Source organism: Camarhynchus parvulus, chromosome 15 (assembly GCF_901933205.1).
Source record: "Camarhynchus parvulus chromosome 15, STF_HiC, whole genome shotgun sequence".
In the NCBI taxonomy this organism is placed as follows: domain Eukaryota; kingdom Metazoa; phylum Chordata; class Aves; order Passeriformes; family Thraupidae; genus Camarhynchus; species Camarhynchus parvulus.
The window spans coordinates 9,131,416-9,148,196 of NC_044585.1; positions in this window are offsets into that span (position 1 = coordinate 9,131,416).

Genomic DNA, 16,781 nt, shown 5'->3' on the forward strand with positions numbered 1-16,781 from the left:
TTCTCCATGCAGGGCTGTCACCAGGGCATGGCCGTCCTTTCCTCACACCATGGTGCTCTCCAAGTGCCCCCGGAGGAGCCTGGCATCCAACTGCTCAGCGGTCCTGCTGTGGCCGAGCCTGGCTCTGTGCTCCCAGGCGTGCCGGTGGGGAGAGGCAGGCGGTGCAAAGGCTGCTCAGCAATTATCAGCAGGAAAATCTGAGACTTCACCAGGCTGCTTAATTAAGCCCCCATGTGGCCTCTTGGAGATTCATCACACGGCACTGGAAATTGTTCCCACCATCCTCAGTCCCCTTGGAAGGGCAGGGAGCACTGGGAGAGCCTTTGTTTGGGGTTTTTGGAGCTTGCTGCTCCCCTGCAGGGATGTCCCTCGGTTTGTACCACTGTGCTGTGCGGCAGCGTGGTAAGGTGGGGAAAAGCCCAGCCCAGGAGAAGGGATGAGCATTTATCCTGATGGGAACAGTTCGCTCAGCCCCTGCACAAACCCATCACTGCTCCTTTGCCTGCTCCCACCGGGATAACGCCAAGGATGCTCTCCAGCTGTGCCTGCCCGTTTGTCCAAAGCTCTCCTGGAAAGGGGAGCTGATCCCAGGGGAGAGAGCGAGGTGCCGAGCTGGGGGCTTGTGGGGACACCCGGGAGCATTGTGGGGGCACAAGAGAAGGGAGCAGGAGGAACCTGGGGATGGTCACTGCCCTGTGCCCCCCAGCCAGGCTGGTCGGAACCCCCGGTGCTGCTGGTTCGGTGCCAGTCCCGGCCCCACCACAGCGGCAGGGGAGGCTGGGGGAGCTGCTTTGTAGAACTGAAGAAACTCCTCCACCACAGAGCCTGCATGCTCATTTACATACTCCTAGTTTAATTCTCCTAGGGTATGCAAATATATGCAAACAGCAATCCAGAGAGAGTCAGAAATAGCACAGAACATTAAAATCACCCTACTTGAATATTGTTTTATGCAAACGATGTACGCACGCAGTGTGTAGCTGATTTAAATAGAAGCAATGTCAGCATGGCAGTTATTTACCCTTCCAATGATCTTAGCAATTTTTTTTATTAAACTTATATAAAATATATTGAACAGGCACCAAGAATGTAGAGAGTATTTTAATGTTAGCCTTAACTAACACTAAGGAAAGGGCAAGCTTCTCCAGCTGCCTGCATGGAGGGCAGGGAAGGGTTATTTTTCATCATTTCCCATTTGCATGAATGATACAAGGTTTGTAAACCCTGACGCTGCTGGTATCGATTATCCGAGCACCATTCCCGCACCTCGGAGGAAGCCGGCCCCAGTGCTGCGCAGAGCCGTGCGGATCCAATGCCTTTGTGGTGTGAGCACACGGTGTCCGGGTGTGGGGATGTGGCCAGGGGACGCCTGGCTGAGTGGGAACAGTTGTGGATGTGCGGCTTTTCTATCCCCGACCCACACTCGTGGTGAGGCCGGCAGCGCTGGCATCCTGCAGCACATCCCGCATTCCCTATATGCTCACATCCGAGGAGAGGGGAGGGTGGGGAGGACGGCTACAGACCGGCTGTGAAAGGACCAAAGCAAAGCCCCCTGGGCAGCAGGGAGGGCTCCTGCTCCATTCCAACATCCCCCGCAAATGCCCTTGTTCCAGGGGGTTCCCTCACCCGGGGCAGGGCTGGACCCTGCAGTGCCATTCCCGGAGGCTGGACTTGCACCTGGACAAGCTCAGACCGTCACACAGGGAGATGGGCTCCTTGGATTTGTGTCACTCATTCACAGCCATGGCCTGGTTGTGCAGGTTGCCCGGGGCCGCTAGGACAGGCTCTCATCACTGGGAGATGATCCCTAAAAGGCCCTGGCATCACTGGGAGCACTACCAAGGACCTTGGCACACCTGATGCCCCTTGTCAGGGCACCTGTGGGCAGGGGACAGTCCCTGGGCAAACCCCAGAGGTGTGATAAAAGGGTCACCCTCACCTCTCATGGGAAACAGCTCCTGTGCTGGGGCTTGCCTTGCTCAGGTGCTCTCATTGGACATCAATCCCTGGAGCTGGGCCCCACAGCCCCTGCCCCGTGGAGTAAATGAGTGTCAAAGAGAGAGAGGAAGGGCAGCACTGGGCAGATGGCTCCGTGTGTCACGCAACAGGCTGTGCTCCATCATGGATATGTCATGGGCTCTGCTCCACCATGGGCATGGCATGAGCTCTGCTCTCCTGGCCCCACTGAGGGGTGCACCAAGCATGGAGTCGATGTTCCTCCTAATTAAACACCAAGGGCATTATGGATGTGCCCCACGTGGAGCGTTGGTTGGGCACAGGGGAGGTACCCAAGGACAGGCCCCAGGTCTGACCCAGCCTCATGCAAGGCTGGGACAGCCAGAGTCTCTTCCCATGCTGAAAAGTCACCAAGGGCCAATAAGTCAAATTCTAGGACTTTTGCTTGATGTTTTGCGGTACAATAAATGGTCCTGAAGTCCTTTTCTGCAGTAAGTTTTCTGCCAGGTTCCTCCACACTTGAGCTGCACATCTGAAGGTAGGAGCAGGCATAAAATGCATTTTGTTTACTTCAATTTGTTTTAAATATTGTCAGGCCAGTGCCTGGCTGTTTGAATGATCACGGTTGCAGAGGAAACGATTGTGCAGAATATTTTTTCAGTCAAGCTCACAGTTGCATTTTATCACCAGTTCTGTTAAAGACATATTAATGGTTTCATTTTTGCCTCAAAAGCCCCATCTCCATGGAGGCAGTTAAACATCTAATTTTTTTAAATACATGTACAACAAAAAGGCTCAGAAGACATTGAGTGAAATATCGTGTGTCTGTGCAGGTCTGAAGGGGAGCATGTTGCAGCAGGCAGCACAGGGCTGGGAGTCACATCGCATTAGCACCACATGCCAAGAGCTTCCAGCAGCCCCAGGAACACCCAGGGATGCTGTGCACACCCCAGCGCCTGTGCCTGGAGCACTGGAGACAGAGCTCCTCAGCCCCTGCTCGCTGCAGCCACCTCAGCGCACGGCAGAACTCATGTCCACTGCCAAATTTCACCTCAGGGGATGTGGAGGCTGGAAGAGCCCATGGGAGAGGCACAGAGCAGAGCTCTCCTCTCCACTGGGAATGTCACTCCCTATATAGGAGCTGCCTGTCCGCTGTGTCTGCAGGCACTGGGAATCACTGTCAGCACTGTCAGACAAGGGTTGGTGTGGCTGCACAGCTCCCAGCTCGCAGAGTGCTTCCATCCTGCTTCCATCCTGCCTCCATCCTGCCTCCATCCTGCTTCCATCCTGCTTCCATCCTGCCTCCATCCTGCCTCCATCCTGCCTTCATCTTCCTTCCATCCTGCTTCCATCCTGCCTCCATCCTGCTTCCATCCTGCTTCCATCCTGCCTCCATCCTGCCTCCATCCTGCCTCCATCCTGCTTCCATCCTCCTTCCATCCTGCTTCCATCCTGCTTCCGTCCTCCTTCCATCCTGCCTCCATCCTGCCTCCATTCTGCCTTCATCTTCCTTCCATCCTGCCTCCATCCTGCCTCCATTCTGCCTTCATCTTCCTTCCATCCTGCCTCCATCCTGCCTCCATTCTGCCTTCATCTTCCTTCCATCCTGCTTCCATCCTGCCTCCATCCTGCCTCCATCCTGCTTCCATCCTCCTTCCATCCTCCTTCCATCCTGCTTCCATCCTGCCTTCATCTTCCTTCCATCCTGCCTCCATCCTGCTTCCATCCTCCTTCCATCTTCCTTCCATCCTGCCTCCATCCTGCCTCCATCCTCCTTCCATCCTGCTTCCATCCTGCCTTCCATCCTGCCTCCATCCTGCTTCCATCCTGCCTTCTCGTCCAGCCCAGTGGGATCTGGGGCCGTTCAGCTGTGCTCACACTGGTGGGTGGCTGCCTGCCTGTGCTTTGGAATGATATTTAAACATCAGCAGCTCCCAGTGCGTGGCATTACTGCAGAGGGAGTTATAGTGGGGAATCGTGGAAGCACAGCCTGGTTTGGGATAAAAAGGACCTTAAAGGCCATCCAGTTCCAGCCCCCTGCCATAGGCAGGACACCTTCCACTATCCAAGGAGAACAGAACAGCTTGGTTGGATGCAGGAGAGATTTCCTGTGCTGTCCCTGGGTGCTGAGCAGCATCCTAAGGGCAAAACCTGTGTGGCTGTTACTGAAAACAGCCTGAATGTGTTACAGAATTTGTCTGGTGAGGCTGGAATTCCTCCTGGCAGGGGGGTCCTGGCTGTGCCTCGCTCACAGCCCACTCCAGCCCCGAGGGCCCGTTGCTGGTTCCCTGCCCAGAAACAATTTTCTCCGGAGCAGGCTGTGGTTGGGAGGGAGCAGCTCGGGGGCTCTGCTGTGCCGTGTGCCAGGGCCTGGCTGCCCTCTCGGGGCGGCTGTCCTGGGTGAGGAGCTGCAGCGCTGGCACTGCCACACTCCTGGGGGCTGGTCTGAAACCCTTTGGGGGTGGGAACTTTGCTGCTTAGTTCTGGTGCTTCTCCCATCACATTATGGATTACTGGCAAGCTGGGAGACGTCTCCTTTCTGAGAAGCTGCTGCCAGGGCACTGCCATCCATTTCCACCAGCAGAGCTGCTGTACAGGTGGCTCCTTTCCCTCAGGATTGCAGGATGCCAGAGGAGGCAGGCTGGCAACCTTCCTGTCCCTCCAGGGCTCATCCTTAGGAACTGCATCATGCCAGGGGGATGAATCCATGCCCCATCCAGCCCTGCCTTGCCCAGCTCCCACCCCACAATGGTCTTGGACCCTCTGGAGAGCTGGTTCTCAGAGCAGTGTTAGCCTTGCCTTTCCCAGGATGCTGGGCTCCCTTTATTCCTGTTTCTGTGCTGTCAGCTAGAAAAGTCATGGTATCAAGCATAGCTCAAATAGCCTGGATCCCAAAATCATCCTGGGAGGAGCTGTCCCTGGGGAAGGGGAGGCAGAGCCAGGGAGTGATGCCCCAGCCCCATCCCAGGGGGAATGTCGGTGCCTTGCACAGCCCCCCACAGCAGGGCAGCCTGGGGAGCCCACCCACACCACAGCTCTGTGCCCCTGCAAGTCTCAGGAACCTGCTCAGGTCCAGGGATGATCCCTGGCACCAGAGAAAAATTGTAGTGTCTCTGAGAGAGGAGCAACAAGAGCCGCCGATGTAGCTGTTGGTGTTTTTATCACTGGAGCCTTTGGAGGGTGTTCAGTGGGGACCTGGTGTTTATTCAGGGAGATCCTTGCTGCTGCGACCTTCCTGAACTGCCACATTCCTTCTAATTATGATTGGCAGCTCATGGAAATTTGGGCCCTTGATTGGCAGCTGAAGTAACTTTCTTCCTTCCCACAATTCTTCAGGTTCCTTCCCATCAATAGACATAATGTTGGCCACTTTTCTGGGATAAATAGCAACCTTTGCCCCCCTCCTTTATTTGGCAAACGCTCAACACTTCATTCTTTTCAGAAAGCCCCTTGGAATGCAGCTGAGAAGGGCCTCAGCAGTGCTGCACTCCTCCTCCTCCTTCTCCTCCTCCTTCTCCTCTTTCTCCTCCTCCTCCTCCTCTTCCTCCTCCTCCTCCTCCTCCTCCTCCTCCTCCTCCTCCTCCTCCTTCTCAGAACCCGTCTGGGGGGACTTTTGTACCGGAGCAAACAAAGGCTCATTGGCAACACTTCTGGATTTGATTTCAAAATAGATTTGTCACTCTGGAATAAAATAAACTTATTTTTATGCTGTTTTTTTTTTCTTAATTTCTTCCTCCCAGGTTTGCCCAGCAGCTCTGATTCTGGAATTGCTGGACAAAGATTTGCCTGGGGTAAAGGGAAGGTTGCTTCACTTCGTCTTGCTCTGTTGAGCTCCAGAGCAACATCCCTGCTCTGCAGCAGCACAGTGAGCAAAGGCTCTGGTTTGTCTCAGAGCCCAAAACACTCACCCCTCCCCATCCAATGGGGTGTGCTTTGGCCTTCCCCCTGAGCTCAGTCAGCACCCAGGAACCCATAATTTGATTCCACTTTTATCTCTTATGATCCTTTTTGAAAACCACCCAAGTGATGCAAAAGCTCAAACCGCAGTGAAAGCACAACGTGGCTCATGGGAGTTGCTCTCTCCAAGGAAAGCAAGGACATTTTGAAGAGGGGGCTGGATCCCAGAGGTCCTGGAGAAAGGGCTGTCCTCTCCCAGCTGAGGGGTCTGGAAGTGCCAGGGGGGCAGGACCCAACATGAGTAGCGCTTGCCACAGCTCACTCTGAGTTTCAGTAATTAAATAAAACTCAGTCTCAGCTCCTAAGAGCTTCTTGTGCTGAACAATAGCCAGTTACAAAAGGATTTGAAAAATGATGAAGGGAATACTCAAGGGTTGTGTTCGAAAAGAAACGAGGAGGCTCCCGAGCTGCAGAGATTGCCTGTGTGCACAATACAGACACTCACCCTCCACCAGCCCCAGACTGAAGTGTTTCAGAGAGGGATGACAGACCTTGGCACTCGGTGCTTCTCAAGAGCAGGGTAGATGAGGAGACAATTAGCAAAATACAGGATCATTTGCATTTTCAGGAATACTTGAAGGATTCTCACTCTCTGCCAAATTAAAAGGGGAAGTGGGATGAAACACATCTGGGATGGCTGGATGAGCCCTGAAAGCACAAGAGCTGGAGCAGGGAAGCCCCAGGGACTGAGAACCCATGGGTTCGTACCCTCACTGCTCCCTCACGGTGGCCACCCTGGATCCATAAATGCTGACACCTCCTGCAACCCAATGGCTTCAGGAACCAGACCCAGTTTTTTGAGTTTGTCTCTCACTGACTTTTGCGAGATCTGCCAAAGGTTTCCCACAGTCAGGGTGGTTTGGAAGAGCCTTTGCTGTCCTCCTTGGCACAGTGACAGTGAGCTGAGCTGGCCCCAGCCCTGGACAGGGACAGGGGCAGGGACAGGGCATCCTTCCCCATGCAGGAGCCCTTTGTCATGAAACATGGAGGAATGTCATTGTCCCCACACTTCTGTCAGATTTGGTTGAAATCTGCTGGGAGATTACAAAGTTATTGCAGCAGACATGCAGCCAGACCCAGCCAGGCATGGACAGCCCCATCACAAAACCTGCATTTCATTAGAGAACTGAGCTGAAGCCATGCTGGACTTCCCTTCCTCTCCCCACAGCCCCAGTGTCACTCCCCCTTTCCATGTCCCTGCTCACTGGACAGACTGGTTCCAAAATACTCCAATTGCTTCCAACTCTTCTCTAGAACAGAATGGGCAAAGGAGGAGGAATGTGAAACCCTTGTTTAGATCCTTAGGTATGAGACCAAGAAGGTGAAAGCCCTCACTGTGAGAGGCAGTGAGGGGTTACCGCAGGCTTTGGGGGGCTCTGCTGGGGACCCCAGAGAGGCTGTGAGCCTGTCACTGCTTGGGGCCATGGTGTGTGATGGATGATGTGGAAAAGGTTGAGCAGATGATGATTTTTGGGGTCACTTTGCACAAACTACAACCTTCCCTCCTTTGCACCCAGGCGATTTCTCTGCTCTTGTGCTAATTCAGCCGCTCTCTGCCTTTCCTGCCCAGCTGCACAGCCGGGCTCCTTCCTGCCTGTGGGGATGCTGCTCTCAGGATGTGGTTTCTCCGGAAGCGCCGGAGCGTGGTGGGTGCAGGAGCATCCCAACGGCCAGAGGGGCTCTGCCACCAGCTGTGTGCCCACAGAGCCACCCCCGGTGTGTCACAGCACAGAGGACACAGGGACATCCTCCCAGCACTGTCCTTCCCCTGCTCCTTGCCACCGGCCCCGCATCTCACGGCGCTGGCACTGAGCTCGTTGGTTCTCTGCCTGAAATGAATCGGGTCAGCTCCGACCTGCATGTGTCCCTGGGCTGGTTTTCTGCCACATTAACCCAGTCTCCCCTGGAGAAGCCCAGGCAGCTCCAGAGATGATGCCAGCATAGGCAGCAGCCCTGGGAGCAGGCAAAATCCTGTCACCAGCACCAGGGACTCACGGGCTTGGCTCAGCCACCTCTGCCTGCATCGTGGATAGGTGGGGATGAGCAATTGGGCTGCAGGGATGGCTGAGAGCAAGGAGAGGAGGGAGAGGACACAGAAGGAGGGAAAGGGGAGTGAGCAGCCCTACACAGCAAACCCTGGAAACACTGCCCAGTGCTGCAATGCTACCAGTGGGATGCTCCTTACACTGGGTATTTATCAGGAAGGGAGTGGTGGGAATGCTGTGGCAAGGCCAGGACGTGGCTGGGTTTGTGCTGGGGATTAGAGCATGCACATCTCAGCAGAATAAACACAGATAGAAGGGCAGAAGCATCCACCCTCCAGGACTGCTCTGGAGTGGGTGATTTGACACAGAAAAGGCTGATCCTGCACAGGAGCAGTGCAAAGGGCTGGTGCCCTTGAGGAGAATGGCGATGTGGATGTTTGTGTCAAGAGAGCACTGCCTCTCAAAGGGACAGAGGGCAGAGAGAGTGAAGGTGACACTGGCCCTGGTGTCCTTGCAAGGGAGCAGGACACTCCCCAGGCCCCTGAAAGCATCCTTCACTGCAGGCTGCAGGGCTGCAATGGGCACCTTGGGAAGGGCAGGTGAGGAAGAAGAGGGTTTGCACTGCTGGTCAGCACTCCCAACTGTGGCTGTGCTCCCTCTGTTTCACATGGAGCTCAAATCACTCCTTATCCCACAAAGCTTGTTAGTAGAGCTGGGTTGCAACAGATGGATACAGACGGGTGGGGAGAAGGGGAAACAACACGGCAATACCAGCAGCACGAAGTGTGCTCACCAAAGCACAGCAGCAGCCGAGCTTTGGAGGCGATGGAGAATTCTGAGGAGCGTTTTAGTTCCTTTGGGATGCTTGCAGGTGGTTTGTCTGAAGCATGACAGCCAGCATGAGACAACACGCTGGTTTGGGAACCCAGCAAGTGGCTGGTGAGAGAAAGAGCACTTGGCTGTTCCTGGTCCTGTGAAAGCAGTGAACCCACTCCAGCAGGAGATGGGAATGAGCAGGCTGTGGCTGAGAGCTGAGAAACCACATCCCATCCCATCCCATCCCATCCCATCCCATCCCATCCCATCCCATCCCATCCCATCCCATCCCATCCCATCCCATCCCAGGTGCTCAGCTGCCTTGCCATCACCCCGAGCTGTTCACATTCCAGGTGAGGTGGGTACCCTGCAGTTCCAGCAGCTCAGGTCTTGGGTCAGACCCCCCAAACCTGGTGGCAATGACCACTGGCAGCAGCATGGCACTGGGTTCCTCTCAGCTGCTGCTGCAGCAGCACTGGGATGTGCTGTATATTAAGTGGAGTGGCAGCTGCGATATTGCCAGCTAAAACTAAGTACAAAATTTACAGCAGTAAATTCTTCTCTCTTCAGGGTGGTTAATTATCTTAATTACTTTTATTATCTTTTATCTTTTAAGATCCCAAATTGCTTATTTCTGCTTGTGTTGCCAAAGGGGGTTGCATATTTTTTACTGGCGCACGCTGTGCAGAGGCTCTGATACGCGTGTCTGTGTGGTACACTTTAAAAGAACTTTGATTTATACAAGACTTCTCCTCGGGATTTTAATTGTACTAAATAGGGAAAACAAAGTTCAGTGAAATATTGACTGACTGAAGAGCTGACAAGTGGCTCTTTCCTTTTGTTTAAGACAGGGATGAGGCCACTCCAGCTGCCCGCTGGGTGAGCAGGAGGGGATTTGGCTTCTCTGGGCCACTGTCTAAGGGCCCTGGGGAGTGTGTGGCCCTGGGAGTGGCACAGGGCCATGGCAGAGGGATCCCAGCGTGGTGGGCAGGCAGTGATGAGCTGGGCAGGCACTGGGCTGGGGGATCCATCGGGCAGCCCGTGGTGCCAGGGGCTGTGCCCATCGCAGGGCCCACACGAGTGCTCAGCCACCGCTTTGGGCACCACCATCCCTCCCCATTCCATTCTCTCTCCCTTCTCCTGTTTCCTGCTGCCCCCAGGAAGTTCCCCCGAAGTGCTGGCCCCAGGGAAGTGCCTGGGATGTGATTTCAGCCCATGATTTCATCCCGGGGGACCACAGCAGGGGCATCGCCTGCAGCTGCCTCTGGGAGCTGCCCCAGCACCAGGGCTCCTCTCAGCGTCCCCTGCGGGCACCTCTCTCCTGCTGCCTCCTCTGCAAATATCCATCCCCGGGGAACTGCTTTCCTCTCCTCTTCCTGCTCCCCTGCCTAACCAGCATTCTTTTTTAACGAGGGGGAAGGTATTTTCGGGAAAGGTGCCTCATCCCCTGGGGATCAGCCTCGGTGGATCTGAGCGGAGAACAGCCCCGCACCAAAGGGGAAGGAGGAGGGAGGAGGAAAGTTTTTTTTTCTATCCCACAGAGGAGCCTCCTAAATGCTCCCAGGTGCTTTTCGAATGGAATGGCGATTTCCTCCGTGTTTATTTTCAATGCTGTCCCGCCTGGGGAGCTGGGGGGGGCTTAGGGGGAGCCAGCCTTGCCCCAGCTCTGCATGCACTGAAGGTCCCTCTCATGGCATTCAGCTGACAGGGAGGGAAAGAGCTTTTCATGTGCAAAACAAAGGGGAGAGGGGGCTTTTCTTTGCTGCCTGCTGAATGCCACACACCCCTGGCCAAGGGGGGCAGCTCGGGGCTCTGAACAATCACGACATGAAAAGCAGAGAGGGAGGGAGAGAAAAAACTCTCCCCTTCTCATGAGAGCACTGTAGCCTCTTGTTGGTGGTTCTGGAGAGCTCCCTGTCACCCCAGGAGAATCGTGGCTGTGATTACTCCAAGCTGTGCATAACCCCACACCTTACAGGTATTTTTTTTTTTCTGTCTTCCTCATCTTTTAATAGCAAACCCAACAGAACTGCTGCAGCCCTGCTTCCTCCCCCATTGCTGTGCTGGCTGCCTGCTGTCAGATGAAATTTATGCTGTGGTTTAGGAGTAATTTTTAGTTTGGAAGATTTGTCCTCCTGCCACCTGCTATAAATAACCCCCATGAGGTGGCAGAGCCCCGTCTGTCTGTCCTGGTGACACCATGGCATGGTTGGTGACAGTGCTGGGCCCATGGCACAGTTTTCTGTCACTTGTGGTGCCTTTGCCTCACCTTGCTTGTGGCTGGCACAGGCTCTCAAGGCCTGGGCACCCCTTATCTCCTGCCCCTCTGTGCCTGGGGAGCATGCAGCTTTTGGCCATCAGCTGCTGTACAGGAGCTGTGGAGATGCTGCTCCCGTGTTTGTGGTGATCTGCAGCACAAGGGGCTGTGCTTGGGCAAGGCCACCTCTCTCTCCTTTTGGAGAGTGTATTTTCTGTTCCTTACAGATGCTGGAGGGGCTCCTGGCACTGTGGTGATGCTCCAATGGTGAGCCCAGCACTGCAGCAGCCTGACCCTCTCTCTGCGTCTGGAGCTTTGTGCTTTGCCACTACAGAGGGGTGGCCAGTGCAGACACATTCTGGATTTTGCTGTCCAAGGAGAGGAAGATTCACTGATGCTCAATATCCAAGCCTGCAGCCTGAATTTTGCAGGGCTTGAGAAGTGGAAGTTTCAGTGTTATCTCTGCATTCCTTGTGTTTGTGAGCCCAGAACATCTGAGGGAGTTTCCTTTTCAAAAACAAACATCCTGAGGGAGAGGCTGCAGCCACTTCAGGGCTCACCCACAGCGCTCCAGTCGCTGCCAGAGCTGGGCACGCAGGGGCCTTGTCCCCTGTCCCTTGGGTGCCCTGTCACCACATGGCAAGGCTGGCAGGGACACATGGCCATCACCAGCCAGACTCAGCTGCTCTGGGCACCCACGAGTCCAGGCAGAGCGAGTGCTCTCTCTCCTCCATCTCATTTCATGCAGGAACCAGCAACATCAGGATTTGCTATTTATTTTAAATTGCAAACTTTTCAACTGGAAAGGAACAATGGGGAAAAACCAACGCGCCTGGGTCGACTTCCATGTATAAAAGTATCCCATGTCTTTAAGGCAGTGAATTTTAAAAAGGCACATAATTAGCAGGCTGCTTCCTCGTCTGTATTCTCCTCATCTGCCTGCCCACATAAACATTCGGCACACAGCACTTCCAGACACTTTTTAATAGAATCGCTTAAAACAATTAATTACCAGAGTTTTCATTCAAGCTGCAGTGGAAAAGATACGCCGGCAATAAAAGGCATTTATTCGTTGGTTTCTGGAGGCCTGTTTGTTATTAACATGTAAATTAAATCATCACAGATGTTCCATTTTTAATCTGGGGATGTGAAGTGCAGGGCTAACCACGGCCCAAACAGCCTGATTTTATTACACACACATTCATTAGGAACCAGCAGTATTATTGGATATCATTTTTCTTTGATGCATTTTTTAAACCAATTATCAGTATAATTTGTTCATTTCCCTCCCTATTTGTTTTTCTCTTGCCATTTGTGTCAGGATTCTCCAATCGAGGGCGATGCCTTTGGCTCCTTGTGGCCTTCTCCTCACTGCTGGCCAGTGCCACCATGCCTGGCTGTGGCCTCATGGCCTTCTTGCTGCAGCTGGGCATGGGCAGTGACCAGTCTGGTGCCAGAAGAAGAGGTGGTTTGAGGTGGAGAAGCTCATTGTAGACATTCAATGCAAGGTGATCCTGGAGAGTCAAGGTCCAGCAAAATCCAGAGGGAGAAGAGAAAGGGCCAAAGACCACAGGACCTGGGTGGGACAGTGATGACAATAATGCTGGACACTTGGGCAGGGGTGTCACTGCTTCTGTGTGTGTGTCTGAAAGAGGAAAGCTTTCTCTTCCTCCTGCAGGCAGAGCCCAGCAGTGCCAGCCTCTGGCTGCCGAGTGCCACCTTGGGGTGCTCCCCGGGCAGGACCATCAGTGGAGGATGGTCACCCATTGCCCCCAGAGGGGAGCAGGGGGGCTCCAGCAGCTCTGTGCCAGCTGCCTGATCTGCCCGCAGGCACTGACTGCCTCCCTGTCCCCAGCTGCAGGAGAGCCTCAGGAGCCCCAGGAGGAATTCTTGATGTGGAATCGATTCTGATTGCATTGCTGCAGTGAGCCCAGGAACAGTTCTGGTCTAAAAGCAGGGTTTAGATTAATGAGGAATAAATAGCTCTGGCTCCTGGGTGGTGGTGAGGGGGAACTAGGTGTGGCTTCCCTGTCCTTGGAAGTGTCCAGATCCAGGCTGGACGGGGCTTGGAGCAACCTGGGATAGTGCAAGGTGTCCCTGCCCATGGCAGGGTGTAGGATTGGATGAGCTTTAAGGCACTTCCAGCCTAATCCAGTCTGGGATTGTGTGGTTCTGTGGTGGGCACTGGGCATGGACCCATCAGGGCAGCACTGCAAAGAGGGTCCTGCTGGGGTAAGGGACATCCTCACCCATCAGACTCTTCAAGCAAAGCTGGCATTGCACATCTCAGTCTATTGATGCTTTGATTTTGGCCACTGGCAAACTAGCCTGTGGTGGTACAGACAGGGAGATAGTGGAAAATCATCTGCATCTGAGAAAAAAGCCAAGATTTTTGGGACTGCAAAACACATAAATGTTTCATTATCACCTGGAATAATTTTCCAAAGTCAAAAGGCAGTTTTTGTGCCCAAAGAAGCATCTCATGCTGGGACACTGCTCCTGTGAACATGCGTGCTTGTCTGAAAAACAGGGAAATTACTGCTGGAATCGACTTCACAAGGATTCTTTAAAAAACCACCAGAAGGCGGGTAAAACCAGACAAGGAAACCAGAGTATCTCCACTAATGAAAATAATAGTTTTCAGCCTGAATCATTTTTTGCAAGTGTCCCATCAGCCTTGTCTTCACTTGCACATACACCTGCCAGGCCTCAGCTCTGCCCTGCCCATCCCATCCCATCCCATCCCATCCCATCCCATCCCATCCCATCCCATCCCATCCCATCCCATCCCAGCACTTCCCCAGGAGCTGTCCCCACAGGAGGACACAGCCTGCCTGGCCTTTCCCCTTGGGAATCATGCTGGTGGCTGAGGCTGCCTCGTTCATCTGCCACCCTGTGTCCTTGCCGTGATAACTGTCAGACAAGGGGGGGTGGGAGGAGTCTTGCAATGACCAAAAACTCTTGGAAATGCTTTCATGCTAAAAATCCCATGTTTGACAGAAGTGTGAGATACCTTGAGGCCTTCTATTGATTACCTGGGAGCAGGAGAGCACCGGCGCTTTGAGCTGTCACAGTTCCAGGCATTTCTGAAAACGATAGAAGACTGGAACAAAAACACCACTAAGGCTCCTGACACAGCGTGTTAAGCAATAAAACATGTTTAATTGTGTTGTCTTAAGGCTATAACCATTTCCTGGCTGAAGGTCACTCACTACCCATACTGCCAGTGGGAGAGAGGAGCTCTGACAGGTAGGAATCCAAATAGGAAGGAGATATCTGGGAGGTTACGGCGTGAGCAGCACTGAAATGCCAATGCCAGAGCGGTTGAAGTGAGCAGCAGAAGCAGCAGGACATCTCCTGGCTGGCAGATCTATACAGGGGATGTTACAAACACAGCTTGGGGCTTCGATCAAGGACCCTCTGGGGCACTTTGTCACCATGTGGCACCATCAGTGTGTGCCTGTCAGCTGCCACAGGACCCACCTTCAGCCACCATTGCCCCCACATCTATGGGGGACCAGGCGAGCTCATGGTGAGAGCTCAACTCCTCCCAAAGACCCTCCTGCCTTGCTCCAAGGCAAAGCATCCAGATGTGCTCTGCTCCCTGCACATCTGCTCTGACATCTGTGGGTCATGTCACACAGGTCTGCCCAGGGAGCCAGTGACTACCTGGGGTCATGTTGGGAAGGATGGAGTGATTTTATTTTCCTCGGTTAGAGGCATCATAATCATAAAATGTGCATTTGGCAAGAAATTCCAGGCATTCCTGACTCCAGATACTGCCAGGCCTCCCTGCTCTTGGACATCCACACACTTTTCTCCTCTTCTTGGTTAGTCTTGGTAACTTCTGTGTGAGAGGGGGCCCTGAGCATGGGAAAGGTTTGAGGTGTGTTGTGTTTAATGAGAAACAAAAAAGATTAGATTGTAGCAAGGTATTTAATTATTAGGATATTGCAGCTCTGGCTGCATCCTTTGCCTCTCCATGGGGGAAGTGCCAAATTGCATGTCACCTCAGAGGGCATATTTTCTGTAGTTTTCAGAGCTCCTACAATGGCAGCTCATGAATATTTACTGAGCTGCTCAGATATGCAGCGGTGGGAACAAATAAAAAAACCCTTGTATTTGCATCTCCCACAGACACTAACAAACCATGTGGCTCTGGTAGGGAGAAGATGGGAGATTGCTGTTGCCTTTCCAGAGGGATAGAGGAAACAGCTTCTTGTATAATGAGATTGACTTTTAAATTGAAAGTGGTGCTGGTTGTGCTGCAGTTCATACTTCCATGCTGTGCGTTTGCTCCCTAGGCTCTAACATTAAGACATCTTATGTACAAGCTGGGAGGATTCAATTAGAGTTTCAGTTATTAATCAATCAATTAAGGCACAATCTTTGGAATATACATTTTCACTCCTAAAGAGGGGTGATGCTGGCAGGGTGAACTTTATGGACCCCACTTCAGGCAGGTGTCTGTGCAGAGCTCCTGGTACCGGGGCTGGTTTGGCACCGTGCTGGGCAGGGAGAGCAGCAGAGCCTGGGCAGGGACAGTGAGACCTGGCACTGGGATTGAGCACCAGGAAATGCCAACTCAGCTGGCATTTGAGAAACATTCAGCTTGCTTTACTGCCAAGCTGGAGCTGCTCTGCCTAGAGCCAGCACACGGATGGAAGGATGGACAGCTCGGCTGTGCACTCGGTCTCTCACTGCTGCTCTGACAGCAGCTTCATGCTCCTGCTGGAGGAGATTCTGAATCCTTCCTTGCCTGGAAAAATCTGTGTATGAATCAAGAGACTCAGAAAAGGACTCCAGATTGACTGTCCCATCAGCTGCTGCCTCCTCTCTGCCCCTCTCCCATCCTCCTGCTCTGTGTCCCCTCTCTGTCCCTGCCCTGCCCTGGGTGAGGAAGAGATGGATGTGACGCTACAAACTCTGCAACTGATCTGCTTCTCCCAGATCTCTGGCATTCTCCTGCTCTGCCCTGGGTGAGGAAGAGATGGATGTGACACTACAAACTCCGAAACTGATGGGGTTCTCCCAAATCTCTGGCATTTTCCTGCTGTAAGAAGGAGCTGAAGGCAACACTTCCAGGTGTTGCACATGGGCAAAGAGAGACGTGGCTTGTCCTTAATTTCTGTAGCATGTTTCAGAGGCTGCAGCCCTGTCAGGGTGAGATTCACACACGTCTCGGGCCAGGGAGAATGTTCCTCATGCCCTGGTATTTCTTCATTAGTGACGCCTGCCCAGTCCTTGCTGGACAGGTCCATATTCATGGGCTGCTCAGTGAAGGGAGGAGAGCAGCATCCAGAGCAGGAATGATTCCCTGTGTCCTAGTGCCTGGGATATTTAATCAGATCTGTAACCAGAAGTCCAGGGGAAGTGTTTGGAGAAAATGAGCTCTGTGGTTTCGAGCTGAAGTTTGAACACTCGAAGAGAAGTAAACGTGCCAGTGCTGTCTATAGGCAGGGAAGAAAAGCCAAGGGAGGATTAAATGGCAATGTTACCTTTACTCTTGTCAAATACCTAAGTAGAAACATTGGTTAATGCCCTTAAAAAAGGCCCATTACCACAGGGCAGGGAGTCAAAGAGCCTGGCTGCCCTAATACTCAGTTATCTCGTTCCCGGATAATGGAATGACCCCTCGCCTGCCCGAGCTGTACTACGATATAATAGCATGAGCCGTGTGAATAAAGAGGTTATTTTTGGAATCCAATTGAAGCAGTGCCAGAGCCGGTGTGACAGGGGAAGGATTGAACAAGATGCAATGTTCTAAGGGAAGGGGAAAAAAATTGAATTTTGGGGAAGGTGGCGCTGGC